This window comes from Pelodiscus sinensis, chromosome 18 (genome assembly GCF_049634645.1).
Source record: "Pelodiscus sinensis isolate JC-2024 chromosome 18, ASM4963464v1, whole genome shotgun sequence".
NCBI lineage: Eukaryota > Metazoa > Chordata > Testudines > Trionychidae > Pelodiscus > Pelodiscus sinensis.
In genome coordinates, this window is record NC_134728.1 from 19053374 (window position 1) to 19065704 (window position 12331).

General features: G+C 50.0%; 1 long non-coding RNA gene across 3 annotated transcripts in view; it reads left to right on the plus strand.

Moving 5' to 3' along the window:
• Nucleotides 1–12331, plus strand: part of LOC142818850 (uncharacterized) — a 256896-nt gene that overhangs the window by 63700 nt on the left and 180865 nt on the right. The gene's annotated exons all lie outside the window — the stretch shown is intronic.

The window sequence follows — 12331 nt, forward strand, 5'->3', positions numbered from 1 at the left end:
CAAAACATGCCAGCTAAGACTAATACTCTGACATTTGTTACATGCAGTTTCTTACCCTAACAGCGATTCTAATATTCTTTTCTCGCAAGCTGGGAAGCCTGAGCCTTCCCTCTGTTCAGTCTTAGATGATTCAATTAGTCATTTTGAGTGGTAAGTAGGGGTTTCCTGGCATCTGGCAGCTGTCCCTGTCTTTTGCTTTCCCATCTTTATATCCCTCTTGCCACGGCAGGAATCCTGTGTGTTCAGTTTAAACTTTTCACACGTTCAGTGGAAAAGTACAGCATCCAAAATGGGTTTCAGAATCAAGTGACTTGGCCACATGTCTTGACAGGGCCAACCATAGTCCAGGCTTACAGGAAGAACAAGACTATTCACAGATCATTGATCTGAGTACCAATGATCTGAGTACCAGGCCATTAAGTTCCTCGAGTACTACTAATGGCCTTCACTTAGCATGTCTAGATTAGTAAACAGGCTTATACTTCATATTTCTAACTCCAAATACAGGAATGATCCATGTACACAAATAGAATACATAATACATTCAGCAGGTTATAACTTTTTAAATGATATGTTGCAAGATGTGTTTTGCATAAAACATATTCATAGGCATGTACACAGTGGGCAATTAGCCACTGGAATAATTTAAAGAGTTGTGGTGGATTTTCCATAATTGGAAATCATAAATCAAGAGAGAAGTCCTAGTTCATGGGTGTGTGTGTGGGGAGGGGAGGGGGTGACCCATTGGCTCAAAGAGGCTAGCACCTGGACAACCATGTTTTTACACTGGAGTCCTGAAGTACTGGGTGGATGTTCTCCCAACCCCTGAGTGCTATCCCCAGCTCAAACACATGTTCCTGAGGAGGAGCAGCTGGCCTGTGTGGACTGGGGCCAGTGGGGTAGGGCAAGCAGCTTGGGGCCTTCTGGGCTGAAACCACACTGTTTTTTTGGGGAGGTATAGATTTCTGCAGCCTACAATACTCCCCACCCATGCTCCAATTCAAACAGGACCTAATTCAGGGGAGCCTAATAGCTAGTGGTTTATGGGAGGTCAAACTATTAGGTGATAAAAATGGTCCCTTTTGATTTTATAATGTTTGAATGTATATGCACAGAATTATAGTGGGCAATTATCAGGCTTGCATGTGAAATAATGGTAGCTATGAAGAAAAGGACACATTACACATCTAATGATCACTTGTTGTAGTACAGTAAAACTCTGATGGTCCGGCATCTGATGGTCCAGCACTCCTGATGGTCCGGCACCATCAGGAACCCGGAAGTGCTCCAGGCAGCCGGACCATTGGAGTTGCTCTGCCCCCAGATTCCCCGATTCAGCCGCTGATAAAACTGACCAGTGGCTGAAGAGGGGAACCCGGAGGCAGAGCAGCTGGGGCGCTGCCGGGTAGGTCCCCTAGCGCTGCCCCTCGGGGCTGCAGGACCAATGGGCAGCACCCCAGGAGTCCCCGATTCAGCTGCTGCTGAAACTGACCAGCGGCTGACCACAGGAAGCTCGAGGCAGAGCTGCTCTGCCCCGGGCTTCCTGGAATCAGCCGCTGATCAGTTTCAGCAGCAGCTGACTTGGGGACACCTGGGGTAGAGCATCTGGGGTGCTGCCAGGTTGGTCTCCGCAGCACCAAGGTGCGGCGCTACGGGGACCAACCCAGCAGCGCCCCAGCTGCTCTGTCCCAGGCGTCCAGATTCAGCCGCTGTTGAAACTGACCAGCGGCTGACTCCAGGAAGCCCGGGGCAGAGCTGCTCTGCCTCAGGCTTTCTGAAGTCAGCCGCTGGTCAGTTTCAGCAGCAGCTGACTTGCGGATGCCTGGGGCAGAGCAATTGGGGTGCTGCTGGGTTGGTCCAGTAGCGCTGCACCTCGGCGCTGTGGGACCAACCCGGCAGCCTCCCCCGCTGCTCTACCCCAGGCGTCCTGATTCAGCCGCTGCTGAAACTGACCAATGGCTGACTCCAGGAAGCCCGGGGTAGAGCAGCTGTGCCTCGGGCTTCCTGGAGTCAGCCGCTGATCAGTATCAGCAGGGGCTGACTTGTGGACACCTGGGGCAGAGCAGCTGGGGTGCTGCCGGGTTGGTCTCGCTGCGCCAAGGGTCGGCGCTACTGGACCAACCCGGCAGCACTCCAGCTGCTCTGCTGCAGGCGTCCCCGATTCAGCCACTGCTGGTCAGTTTCAGCAGTGGCTGAATCAGGGACACCTGGGGCAGAGCCGGACTATCAGAAGGGGGGGCTATGAGGAGTCTGGGGTGGCATCCCCCCCCACCCCAGACCCATCATAGCCCCCCCTTCTGATAGTCTGGCATATCTGATAATCTGGCACCCCCTGTGTCCCAAAGGTGCCGGATTATCGGAAGTTTACTGTAATATCAGGAACACATGTAGCATCACAATGTGTGGGTCAATTGTACTAGGGATGTTAGATATCATTTAATTGAATAGTCGTGTAACCACATGAATTCTTTGTGGTTACACAACCATTCGATAGTCCCCAGGGGCAGGGCTGGCAGCCAGTGTGCTCCCTGCCATCCCACGTACAAACTGTAGGAAATAGGCTCTAGCAATCAGAGATGGTGGCTAATAGTCAAAACAGATTTCTGCATTTGGGCAAGCTATTTAGGCCTTGATTCAGCACAGCAGTTAAGCATATGCTTACCTTTAAGTGGATTATTTCATTAGCTTAATAACCTGTTAAAGTGAAGAATTTAAGGATTGTGCTGAATCTGAGACTAACCTCCCTGTGGCACAGTTTACCCAATCACAAAAGGAGCATAATGCCTACCTTGGAGATGGGTATGTGAGCTTCTCTGGCCTTGAAAATTGTCAAGGCTGGTCTCCACTTTGGCACTCTGTGACAGGGTGGTCCACTCACACCCCTCCCCCAGAAACCAAAGAGAGATCCTCCTAGGAGGCAAGAGTGTCAGAGGATGGACTGGCCAATCAGGGGCCAGGAAGGCCTACAAAGGAGCTGCAAAACAGAGCAGCACTCAGTGAAGGACAGAGGTCAAGGAGAGCATGCTGCGAGGCTGGCTGAGGAAGTTGTCCGGGAGGGGAAGCACTGGAGGCACTACTCTCTCCCAGTGGGGAAAGAGACTGAGAGGGGAACCAGCTCCAAGTGGAAAGCTGGATAAAGACTGATCAACTGTGATAAAGCCTTGAGTTAGGGGCAAGGATTGTCTCCAGAACGGGAAGCCCTGGAGTCACCACTTAATCTGGCTCCCTGCAAGCAGTCTCCCACCTGTCCTCCGCTGAACTGTAATATCAGCAGTTACACTTTTACAAAAATAAACACATTTTAACATCCCTATTAAGCAAGTAGTCATTAAGTGAGATGAAACTTTGGGGCTACACAATACAAATCAGACTTCTGAATGGGGTATTATAGTGTGAAAAGCTTGAGAGCCACTGATCTAGAGCATTATTACCCTCTGCATCTCTCTAGTTACTGGAATGATCTCATCTTACATTTTGACATCTAATTGAGCTTAATTTTGAAAGGTTGGGGTATTTCTCTACAGTTAAAGTCCTCTTGTTGCACCAGAATAAAGAAAAAAAAACAGAGGATGGAAAATTTATCAAATTTATTGAAAATTATTTAAATAATATACAAAATAAAATAAACAAATATTTATTGAAAATTAAAATTGCATCTGCATTCCAATATCAATGATGTCAGAGACCCACTGATCACACGGGTGTCCCTGAAATAGTTAAAAACTTATCCTGCAATGTAGAAGGCACCTGACTGTTTAAAACTGTCTGAAACATGACAACCTTTTGTTTTGAGTTTTACTGCTCACAGACTCTGCTTCAAGATAAGAAACTAATCAGGTGTGGTCTTCTAAGCCAGAAACACCCAAGCAAAACAATTCTATGACTCCATCCTGATACAATGATTAGAAGCTGTGGTTCCAGTGCAAGTAGCTGAGATGTCTCAGGAGTGGTACGGGGTGGGAACATTATTGCTAGGCAGGTCATTCCATGCAGGTGCTTAATAATAGAGCACAGGATTGTTAAGGATACATATGAACTCATTTGTCTATCAACAAATGTGTCCAAAATAACCACCCTGAACTGTCAAACCTGGGAGATGCCGAACATTCTGTCCACGGAGCACCCAGTGACACAGGGCTTTGAGGCTGTTTACTTTGTATCTGTGAGTTCTGCAGGTGTGTGGCCTGTGGGAAGATAAAAGGGAGTGGGGAGCGAATATTTAACAAGTTGAAAGATAATGAGCATAGTGTTGTGGTAAGGGGATTTGACTGAACTGTAGGTGGAGGATGATTTCAAAGAGCAGATTTATCTAATTATGGATGTTCAGTGCAGTAAACAAGCTGTTTAGTTTGAGGACAGTCATCTTGCCTAGGTTTATTCAAGAAAGAGGTCTAAGAATTAGCATTCTTTTCCAGTCTGGGTATATGGCAGTTTACTGTGTTTCTGTTCGGGGGGGCTATGTCTAGACTGCATCCCTCTGTCGACAGAGGGACGCAAATCAAGCAAATCGAAATTGCTAATGAAGCTGGGATTTAAATATCCCATGCCTCATTAGCATAAACATGACCACCGCTTTTTTTTTTTAAACAGTTTAAAAAAAAAAAAAAAAAAAAAACCCTGGCAGTCTAGACGCGGATCTGTCGAAAAAGGCTTCATTTTCAACAGAGCCACATCTAGACTGTCATTTTTTTCGAAAAAACCTCCCCCAAAAGCCACACCTCCATTTCGAAAAAAAGCGGTGGCCATGTTTATGCTAATAAGGCACAAGATATTGAAATCCCTGCTTCATTAGCAATTTCGATGTGCCTAACCTACATCTCTCTATCGACAGAGAGGTGTAGTCTAGACACATCTGGGGTTCTGGAAACTGCCCTTGTTCTCCCAGCTCCCTGGTGGCTTTGTAGCTATCAGTGAGTTTCTGAAAATGCTGCTCTTGGACAATCAGTGCAGTGGACATGTGGTTGTATGAGGGAGAACGAATAGCTGTGCATGGTAAAGTGAGCTGAGCTAGTCTTACCCAACCATATTCATGTTGCTTAAGCTGCCAAGAATGTGGGGCAAAATGTATTGTCCTGGGCTGTTTTGTATATCTGCCCTTACTTTTGAAGTACCAGCATTCCAACAAGAGAAGAGCCCAAGCCACAATCCTGGCCCAAAACACTCCTGGGATCTGCAGGAATTCAGATGCACATGCTGAGATGAGCCTTGTACCTATAGTGGGTCAAAGCCAAATCCTGGGCTGGAATATCCCAATGCTCAGGGCAAGCTTGGCTGCAGATCTACATAGAGTCCTAGAATGTAAGGCAAGAAGGGATCACCACATCTAGTTTGAGTCCCCTACTCCACAGGCCACCACTGCCAGTTGCGTCTTGCAGCAGTTGAAGCAGCTGAGACATTAGACATCACTGTGCAGGCCAAGGGGTGAGTCCAGCAGGACTGAAGGGTAACCTGCTAGCATCTAACAGTAGACACTGCCAGGGAACACATGATGCTTCTTTCAGCAGCATGTAGATAGAGCAGCATATTCTGAACTGTGTTCAGCCTCCATCTGCCTTAGCTGGACAGAATGTCTTAGAACATTTTGCCCAGACCTGTACAGCTCCAAACTCCAACCCAGAGTGACCTACACAAGATCAAGGACACTGCATAGCAAAAGGATGCAGGGATTATATGTGTTTACTTTCTCCACAGAACATATTAGAGATAAAGAAAGCTCTTCATAGTGGGGAAGAATCTTTGTGCTCTAATAGTGAATGTAGAACATATTCTTCTAAATAGCTTTATAACAATGTGATTCACCCCTTAACATTCTGGCAACAACATGAGTGTTGCAAGGTGTGAACAACCCTGCTGTTTTGCATTAAGTATTAATTTCCATACCAACATGGTTAATTGCAGGTTTGTTCCAAAGGTTATAGTGCTGTGATGTTAAAACACCAACATCAAAAATATCAAAATTATCATTGCTCTTTACATGTTTTTATTAAACATAATTATAGAGAAGTAATGAATAACGAATAAGATAGACTGTCTTCTGAGAACTCTGGATTTAGGTAAACAATACACTGATTAGTTTAGAGCATGCCTGTTAGTCATTTGATAAAAACAGGCAAATTTTCTCAGGAACTTGGAATATCTGAAAGTGGTTGTTTTAAATGTCTTAATGCAAGAATGGAATTCTTCACCATGTCCTGACTTTATCTGCTGTCTCTCCCTCCCCCAAATAATTGTCTAAAGCATTCAGTACCAGCTGGTACTTTCTCAGTTTCAAGGAATCAGAGATAGTTCCTCTCCCCATGAGCCAACTGTGTGGGGGGGGGGAGGGGAAGAGGGGGAAAAGGAGGGGAGGTAGGTTGGATTTATCCATCAGTTTGGGATGCTACTGTCTGAATATTTGGCAGATAATTTTGGCTCTTCTTGTACTATTCTCATTCAGTTAATTTCATGTGATCAGCTAAGGTTTGCCTGACCTGTGCTTTTTTGATTAGGTGGTCACACTTCTAAGGCATTCTGATGGCAATACATTAGTGCACTGATCAACCAAGCCAAGATATCTCTTACAAAAGAATGGCAGCTTTGAAGTTCATCATCTCACACTACTGCATATAAATATGGTGTCCTTGCTTAATCAGTTTCTTTTAAGTATCGGGCATGCAGGTTGTAGTTAAACTTTCAATTCGTACATAAAAGTGATTCTGTGCTTTTGAGCACCTTATACTCCATGATGAACTCACTCATCTGCCCTATAGCATAGAAGAGATCCTAAATAGTACTGGGAGCTAGCAACCCTTAAATCCTAATTCAAACTCTGATTCCCTATGCAACCTTGAGCGAGTCTCTGAGCTCTCTGCCTTAGTTTCACAATCTTGCCTGGCATGGTAATATAAATTACAAACAATAGCCCTATAATATACACCAGTGGCCTCCAACGTTTTAAAGTATAAGATCACTTTTTGAATTTAAGTGCAATCCATGATCTACCTCAAATCCAAATACCCTTGCTCTATCTCCTTCCTGCCTCTTCTCCAAGGCCCCACCTCTGTTCACTCCATCCTCCCCCATCCTCCCTCCCTTCCACCAGGCAGGGGCAGAGGGTTGGGGCACAGGCTTTGGTCTTGGGCTAAGGGATTTGGAGTGTGAGGGTATGTCTACACTGCCACCCTAGTTCGAACTAGGGTGGCTAATGTAGGCATTCAAACTTTCAAATGAAGCCCGGATTTAAATATCCTGGGCTTCATTTGCATGTTCCCTGGCGGGCGCCATTTTTAAATGCCCATAGTCCAAACTACCTGCCCGCGGCTACACGCGGCACGGACTAGGTAGTTCGAATTAAAGCTCCTAATTCAAACTACCGTTATTCCTCCTGCAAGTAGATATTTAAATCCCAGCCTTCATTTGCAAGTTCGAACTAGAGTGGCAGTGCAGACATACCCTGAGAGGGGATCTGAGCTAAGCCTGGGGCAGGGAGTTGGAGTGCAGGAGGCGGGTCAGGTACAGGCTCTGTAAGGGAGATGGAGATCAGGGGGCTCAGGGCTAGGGCAAGGGTTTGGAGTGACAAAGGGGGTACATAACTGGGGCAGGGTTTTAGAACTGGCTCCAGCTGGGCACTGCTACCTCAGGTGGCTCCTGGGGGGTGGTGCAGTGGGGCTAAGGCAGGCTCACCTCTGCCCTGGTCCTGCACCACTCTTAAAAGCAGCCAGCAAATTCCCTTCATCCCAAGCCCTGTTGTGCCCCCCATCCATTCTGTGGTGGGGGTACACCCTGACATCAGCACCCCCTCCTCTCCTTTCCCTGCCCTGCCCAGCAAGCAGGAGGTGTGTGTGTGGGAGGGAGAGGCAGTTCCAAGGCACAGGACAGGAGATGCGCAGCACTGTAGGGGAGGGGCAGCTGAAGTGCTGTGCTTGACAGCCTCTTGTTCAGACCCGTCAGGATCACCTGTCAGAGGCTCCAAGATCCACCAGGAGATCCCAGCACTGATATACACTGATCAAAGATGGCAGTTAGATCACTAATGCTTTGACACTATGCACCTGCTAAAGAGGCATTCCATGAGGCAGCATTCAAATGAGTGGTTTCATGTAACTATCTCTGGTTTTGAAATTTCCACCTTATAGGAATAGGTTGGGCAGACGTACAGGAGCCCATGTCCAGAATGAAAATGGATTGCAGAGGCCCAAAATGAGTTGTGTTGAATTGAAAAGAAGGGCAGTCTGGCATTTAGGAAGTAATCTGGGATTTGGGAGACTCGTGTTTAAGTGCTTGTTCTGCAACACACTTCCTATGTGACCTTGTGCAAGTCATTTAGCCTCTCTGCGCCTCAGTTCTGCATCTGTAAAATTACAATAAAAGCATCTCCTCATCTCACAAAGTGTTGAAAGAATAAATACACTGTAGAATGTGAGGTGCCCTAATACTGTGTTGGCGAGGGACATATAAATAACAAAACTGCCTTTTTGGCCCAACCTTCTTTTCAATTCAAATTACCATTTTCCCCGCAGAATGCTGAAACACACATGCTGCAGAAGCAATATTTCAGGGTACCATAACAGGTGCCCTTTGACATGCACATGTCCCCTTGCTACTTCCCTCGATCATGGAAATGCAAACTGATTGTTGCCAGCAATTGGCACCGAAATGACTGCAAAGTACCCTAAGTTCTGCTGAAGAGGAAGAGGCCCAGTCATTCAGGGTATGTCTACATTGCAGAGTTTTGTTGGAAAAACGTCTGTTTTTCTGACAAAACTTGAGTTACATCCACACTGCAGTCGCGTTCTTTTGGAAGTAAATTGAAAGAACGGAGGGGTTTTTCCGGCGTTGGTAATTCTCTTTCTACAAGGAAGGAGCCTTTTTCCGAAAGAGCTCTTTCGCTAAAAGGTGTGTGTGGATGGGGAGGAGGGTTTTCTTTCGAAATAAGAGGCCTCCAGGAAATAACACAGGTGCCTTGGTGGACACTCTGTCCATACTAATCACAACCCTGTAGTTCCTGTCCCCTGCCAGTTCTTAAAGCTGCAGGCACCCTGGACAAGCCTTGTGGCAGGAAGCTGGTCTGAAAGCAGCACCCTGACCACGTGGCTCTCTCTGCCAAAGGCCTTGCCACCCATGGCAGAGCCACAAACCCCCCACAACCTCCCTGGCCCTCACAGGGAGCGGCCCCAGGGGTTTCAGGACCCACCCAGGGGGACAAAGAGGCGGAGATCCTGCCCTCCTTGAGCTGTGGGGTGAGGCGGAGACATGGCAGGATCCAAGTGCCACAACGCAGACATATTTGAGCGCATTGCCGAGTCCCTGACGGAGTGTGGACACCCACCCCGGACCTTGGAACAGTTTCAGAGTAAGGTAAGGGAGCTCCACCAGGGATATGTCAGGGCCAGAGTGCGCCACACTTGCTCAGGGGCAGGACCCCACATCTGCCCCTATTACCAGGAGCTCCACCAGATCCTGGGGGGTGGGGAAATATCTTCCCCACCCATCGACTTGGACTCTGGCCTCAAGACCCCTATTGTCACCCGGCCAGTGGTCACAGTGGAGAAGGAGGAGGAGAAGGGCCAGCAGGAAGAGGAAGAGAAGATGGACACCGTCACCCTGTCCCTGGAGCCGGTGCCTGTCAACCAGGATGTCTCCCAGGCCTTGTCTGACGCCGAAGAGAGCTCTTCAGGTGAGTGTTCTCACTTTGTCACACACACAGGGTGGGGGAGGCAGGCTCACAGGGGATGGAGTGCAAGTGTTGCTTGGGCTGCTCGGGCTAGACATCATGCTGCAGTTCGTGCATGTGGAATCACGTGCAGCATTAGTGTGTGGCACATGAGGGCAGCCCCTGAACACGGATGGGATTGGCTCAGGGGAGGCCACACACAGCATCCGGTCCCAGCTGGAAGCAGACTATCCACCAGGCGCAGACATGACCCCAGACACACTGAAGAGTGCCGCACACAGCACACGGGCGGCTTGCACGTGTGGCACCACTCACTCCCGTGGGCAGTGCTGCGAGCTGCAGACATGTGTACGGACTCCAGGGAGGGCCAGGCTGCTCCCTGCTCCTCTGCCGCCCATGGGATCGCACTGTGGCTGGATACTCCCCTTGCCTTCTTGTCCATGGGCTGGGGAGGGGAGGAAGGGTAACTGGCAGCATGATCCTCTGGGCACCTCGGGGCCCCTGGGAGGCAGGGCCTGCTGTACAGGCAGCACATGGTCTCTGCTCACAGAGGAGGGTACGACCTCAGGGACAGTGTCTGCATGGATGACTGACTGCTCTCCCTCTTTGGGTTCTCCACAGCTAGAACAGCCACACCACCAGAGCCAGCTGCCACAGCCTGGGAAATCTGAAAGCGTGCCAGGGTCCAGGAAGACCTCATGCACCAGCATGTCAGTGTCCTGCACAACATGCAGCAGACCTTGGCATAGAAGATCCGTGAGGACGCTGAGTGGCAGAACCATGCGTGGGACCAGCTCATGCAGCGGTGCAATAGCATGTGTGCCGTCATGAGAGAAATGATGGCTCACCTGCCTGCTGTCACTCCGCTTGCCTACCACCCCGCTATGACATTCCCCCTTCCCCACGCAGTGCCTCTGCTCCTTCCCCAAGGAATGCTCATGCCCCCTCCCCAAGTGAGGCGCATGCCCCCTCCCCACTTGATGCCTATGCCCACTCCTCCTGCCCCCCCGCCATCCAAAGGCACATTTGACCTGGGCCCTGGCCCGGTTCAGGCAGGCATTAAATTGGTCCGTGCTCGGGTCCAGGTGTCCGGTATAAGGCTTCATAAGCCACGGTGTCAGGGGGTAGGCCATGTCCCTCATGATGCACAATAGCATCTGCACGTCTCCAACTGCAAAGTCCCTGTGGGCGAAGAATGTGCCCGCCTCCAGTTTGCCACAGAGTCGGGGTGGGCAAAAGAGCCTCCGCGGGCCGGATTCGGGATTGATCCACCTGCCGCTCCTCTGCCCCCAGGCCACTTGGGGCTCCGTGGCAGAAGAACGTCCAAAGCCTCGTCCTGCCATACCCCGGCCCTGCGAGGAGCACATGGCAGGGCACAGTGGGTGCCTAGTGGGAAGGGGGGGCAAAGAGGCTCCCCCATCCCCAGACCACTCATGGTCTGTGGGTGGGTTAGCCCAGAAGTATCCTGGCCCCGCCCCTTCCGATGCAGGCCCCGCCCCTTCCTTGCAGCCCAGGGGCACTTCAAAATTTTTTGAAGTGGCTCCCAGCCAAAAATTATTACTCACCCCTGCCGTAGAGGCTTGAGTTTCAAAACATGCGGGCATCGTGTGCTCTGCCCGACCACTCAACCAGGGCCTGCAGCACCAATTAATAGCCTTTCCTATTAATATACTGGGCTGCTCGATGCTCCAGTGCACAGATCAGAATGTGGGTCCCATCTGTGGCTCCACTGCAGTTCGGGAACCCCAGGGCAGCAAATCCAGCCACGATCGAGTCAAGGATGCCCATGTGGATGACCCTGCGCAGCAGGTTGGAGTTGATGGCCCTCACAACGCAGAAAGAGACAAACACACAAAACAAACCGAGAATGAGAGAAGGAGTGCCAAGCCCTTGGGAGGTGCCCGCCCCCCTCTTCTCCCCTCCTCTCCCTCTCCCAAACAGCCCAGGAGCCACCCCCTATGAGGCCACCCCACAGCAGCAGGGCTGTGAGAACAGGATGGCACAAACCCCTGAGGATGGGGCTTCCCACCCCCACTCTACCTCCCACAGCCCCCAATCCTCCTTTCCCTAGGGTCCCCCATTTCCAGGACTTCCCCCCTTGCAGGGACTGCAGTCCCCGAGTGCCTTCCCTCCAAGAGGAGAGCTCCAATGGTGGACTTCCTCACACCAAATTGGTTGCCCACCAACCAATAACTGTCTGGGGCGGTGAGCTTCCAGATGTTGATTGCGACCTGCTTCTCTAGAGGGATGGCAGGCCGCAGGTGGGTGTCGCATCTCCGGAGGGCGGGGCGAGCCAGGCACACAGCTCCAAAAAGGTGGCCTTCAACATGAGGAAGTTTTGGAGCCACTGTTGGTCGTCCTACTGTGCCATGACCAGCTGGTCCCACCAGTCTGAACTGGTTTTGGGCCTCCAAAAATGCCTCTCCACTGTGGGGTGCAGTTGCCAGAGTATAGCTCCTGCACCCAGGGAGAGGGTCCCAAGAATGAGCTCAGGGTCGAGCTCATGCAGGACCAGGAAGGCAGCTGGCACAAAGTGCTGCAAAACCTGTAGCATGGTCGTGTGGGGCCATCGCATGCCCGGAGGCAGCTCCGGCTCCATGTCACCGAGGGTATGTCTACACTACAATGTTAGTTCAAATTAACGGATGTTAGTTCGAACTAACATTCATAGCCGCTTCA